This window comes from Haematobia irritans, chromosome 2, assembly GCF_050003625.1.
Source record: "Haematobia irritans isolate KBUSLIRL chromosome 2, ASM5000362v1, whole genome shotgun sequence".
Lineage (NCBI taxonomy): Eukaryota > Metazoa > Arthropoda > Insecta > Diptera > Muscidae > Haematobia > Haematobia irritans.
This window is the reverse complement of record NC_134398.1, coordinates 107251994-107256435: the sequence shown is the minus strand read 5'-3', so window position 1 is coordinate 107256435 and position 4442 is coordinate 107251994. Positions and strand designations below refer to the sequence as shown.

General features: G+C 33.5%; 1 long non-coding RNA gene across 1 annotated transcript; it reads left to right on the top strand.

The window, feature by feature from the left end:
- The first annotated feature begins 1758 nt into the window (after positions 1-1758).
- On the top strand, positions 1759-2787 carry LOC142223654 (uncharacterized). The gene is made up of 2 exons (XR_012718851.1): positions 1759-2311; positions 2371-2787. It is a non-coding gene; the product is annotated as an uncharacterized LOC142223654 (long non-coding RNA).
- Positions 2788-4442: the final 1655 nt, after the last annotated feature.

Genomic DNA, 4442 nt, shown 5'->3' with positions numbered 1-4442 from the left:
CTTTTAACAAATTTTCAACAAATTCAGATTGATATCCATTTCTTAGCATTGGTACGGAATAATTCATTTCCTCACAATAATTCCATGTAATAGATGGATTGTTAAAATCATCAGACAAAACAATCAAATAAGAGGATCTTGTAGTAGCTAGGACCGATTGGATTGCAGTCAAATGAGCATTAGAAACATCGTTACAAGAACCAGGAGGAATATAGGAGCAAGTCACAAACAATGAATTATGGCCGCACCTTATTTTCACTCCCAAATATTCAATTTGAAGTTCGTTTGGAATACCAATTTTGGATTAAGCAAATTTCGAAGAAACAGCAATTAGGACGCCGCCACCAGATTTCTTCAAACCATTCTTGCGGTCACATCTGTAAATTTGGTACTTGTCCTCAGGTATGAAAATTTTGAATGACGACTTGTTCCTTCTCTCCATAAATTGCAGTTTAGATACCTTAATATCTACATTTTCATTCAGTTTTGATTTTATGTAGAAAAGAATATCATCCTCAGTTGTTTCTGGAGCAAAGCGGGCAGCAAAAATGGTTTTCATTCCAGGTAAGACCCTTAAAGGTTTGGAGCTGAACCAGCAGGCGATTGATTTGTAGGTGTAATAAAAGGAGAAAAGAATGCATTAGTATCGTTTAACACAGTAGCTGGTGCTACTACTGTTCCAGTGTTCAGTGAATTCGAATGCGACGGGGTAATAATAATGGGTGGAATAAGTAAATGTGCAGTTTCAGCGTTGTTAATAGGAATGACAACAGTCTCTGAATCCTGAATATTATTGGCGTTAAATAGTGTCGGAGAAATTGTTTCAGTTTCATTGTTTGATGAATTCTTGTTAGATTTAGATTTCTTCCTTTTTCTAGAATTTTCAGTTGGTGATTGTAACACTGTGTCCAAGTTAGAAGAATTATCAAGAAGATTCTTAATTTTTTTAAAGCGATCTGACATCAAATCGAAATCCTTCGAAATACCATCGAGTCTGGCTCTACAGTTTTTAAAAAAGGTAAAAAAACTCGCCATCAATATGTTTGCACTTTTCACAGCACCACCGCAGACCCTTATCTTCACGTAAATTGTCAATTGTGCGTGCTGCTAATTGCGCACATTTTGAATGGTAACTTGTTGAACAAATCCAGCACGCAATCATTTGTTCATCCAATTTGGTGATACGACACGACGGTTAGTGCAAGTCATTTTATAAGTTTTCTTAATATGTCAAAGACAAGAATGTGGTTTCAAATATATTTCCAAATATTTCGCAATCAATAAATATATGATTCAGTCTTGAATTCAAATGTGAAATTTATTTCCAATTAATACGTAAAATTCAAAGTATATTTCTAGGCATATACAAAATCAGAGTTGAATTTAGGTTAACAAATTCAGTACTTTGTTTTTTCAACAACCAGTGATTTGTACTTAGCATGATCAACAACCACAGAATATCTTTTGAAGTGAGCTTTTATCAATCAAAGCAAAAGGAGAACAGTGGAATGACGTTTCGCTGACCAACACTGTTGAGTGAGGAGTAAGATGACGTTTCTAATTTGTGTACTCACAGGTCAAAGCGCCTTTTCTCTTTGTTTACAGAAACCACGAAACAACAACAAAACCTGAATATTGCTTTCGACGGTTTGCAGTTTTATAAAACTTTACAAAAATACAGCTTTCAACACCAAATAGCTCAAGCGAATATGTCGAACAGAATGCAAAAGCTTTAGATCACGTTAAGTACAGGTTTTAGTACAAGTTAAGCGAGATATTCACAATGAAATTTTAATTTTAATTGGAGCAGCTTGAAAACACGTCCACACAATGCAACAACTTGTTTTGTGTAGTAATTAATTCTGATGGATTCAAGGCTATCACAATGCGTTTGGCTGGGGAGTATCAATGTCTTGTTAATAATTAGCTATTACCACTGAAAACTTCGCTTTTGCCTTTAAACCCCTTTTTGTACATAGAAGGTCTTATGCGTCTTAATGTGCAACTGTCGAAATCGCCACCGTTTTGCTACACTAAGAGGTACCAAATTACACTATCATATGCAAGTCGATTATCGATGTTATTGGTTGAGTTTATTCACGAGATATCTATACATGCCAGAACTCAATTAATATTGCGAATACTTCGTATTCAGTATCGGGTGCCTTGGGTTAAAACTCGGCTTAGGACAACTATTGATAATTGCAAGCCTGCGCTTCCCACGGAATGTACTGTCCTTTCCAATTTAATTACAGAGAGTGGACTTCACGAGTCCATTCAATTTAAAGTCATTTTAATTTCGAGCCTTGACGTAGGTGAACTTAATTGTTTGCTTCTCTACGAGAGCAATTCATTCTATATTAATTCCAGATTTGTCGACCCACACTTATTTACCTACGAATGGAATTCGAAACTTTATAAATGGAAACATACCTACGGGATATTCAAGTGGATCATTTACCCCTACCTCCTATTTAACAAAGCTAGGCTAAATTCCGGACATTTGATCACCGCATACGCGTCGTCGAAATCTAAACTCAACTTGGGATTGTAAGGCGTCCAATTAAATTTTAACGCGTTTTATTAATACTGTAGAATAGAGTCGATAAAGGGACTTTTTGATGGGGAACTTTCCGTGTAGACGTGGACATGCTCTATGATGAGAGCGAGGACGTAATATCGCTTGATCAGCATCGATTTTTTGGAAACCTATTTAATAATTTTATTTAATGTAAAAAATAAATATTTAATTTCAGAGTAAATAAAAAAAAATAAAAATTTGGACAACTTTTTATATTTGCCCTCAGCGTACAATTTAATAGAGAATTGGTAAGTTTTATATTAAAACTTTGGCTTTCTATGAACTAGAATATGTATTTTATTATATCTTTCACATCGATAATAAATCAGTTTTAAGAGTTTATATAGAATACTTCATTATTTCTCTAATTGTTTCAGGTACAAATTTTATAAGATACGTTTTCCAAAGAAAAGTTGAATTCCTTACACCATTTGATAAAATGCCCCCAAATAGGGTTACAGGCTAAAATGAAGAATTAAAAAATTATATTTCATTACATGGTGTTAATTTTTAACAATTTTCATTATTGCTTCAATTTTTTCCAGCGTGATATGTGAAAAATTACCTACGAGGAATAAAAAAAGGATAAGTCAAAATGTCTAAATAGCGAGTTCAAATGAACTACTCTCTATTCCACGTGATCATAATTTTTATTCACAAAAAACATTGTATTAAGAACTTTCATAAGTTTTTATAATAAAGTACTTTTGCTTAAAGAAAGTTTAATTTTAATATATGATAATATTCATAATAGTAAAACGGTTTATTGTTCCATTAATTATTTAATTTCTCTGTACTGTGGAATGATTGATTTACAAATAGTTTAGTCGTCGACAATTCGTCGAGACTGTTAACCAATTTTTATTATCGTGTTTTCCAAAAATTAAGCAAGTAAACCAAAATAATACTGACTTTTTAACTTGGTAGGGGTATATAAATATTATGGTGTTGTAAAAATTAACTAAAATACAATGTTGTAGATGAACTAAAATTTAAGAGAATTATAAACTAGACAAGTTGAAAAAATCGTAAGGGCTAAATCATGGTCAATATTACTACAGTTTAGTTCATTTTGCAATGGAAAAGGGTTCACTGTTTTAACGAGATAAAAAGGGGGACATTAATGTCTTTTCTAACAGCTAAAAATCATTGTTGGGGCACAGTTTAAAAAAAAATTATTTGATTGTATTAGACATGAGCGTAGTTGGCCTTTAAGTTTGAGGGGTGTCAGTTACATTTAGGCCACTTTTGTGGGTCGATTTTCGGGCATTTGTAGGAAGTGTTAAAAAGTAAAAGTAGGTATAACATAATAACCAAAAGCCAGGAGAACCCTTTCTCCAAAATGCCAGAGGTGTAGGTCATCTAGTTAACGAGATAAAAAGCGAGTTATTAATATATTTTCTAACTGCTAAAACTCATTGCTGGGGCATAGTTTTTAGAAATTTTATTTGATTCGATTAGCTTTAAGGGCATAGAAGGCTATTCTGGAGATTCCATGAGCGTAGCTGGGTTTGAAGTCGGAGGGGAGTTAATTATATACGGGTGCGTTTTCTTCCAAATTTTAATAAAGCACACTATGAGATAGAATTCTACACCTGTAGATAGTTCGTTTGACGGGCAGCAATTGTCTTAATTATGTATAGTTTGCGGAATAAAAATTTTAACAAATTATAGTAAAATCCATGGGAGCCACCGTGGTGCAATGGTTAGCATGCCCGCCTTGCATACTCAAGGTCGTGGGTTCGACAATAATACGAGTATATCTTTTCAAGTACTCATTATTTTGTAAATCTTTTGTTACGTGTATAGACACCTTTTTGAGTGATCAAACCCGATTACATTTGGTTTATTATGGCGGGAA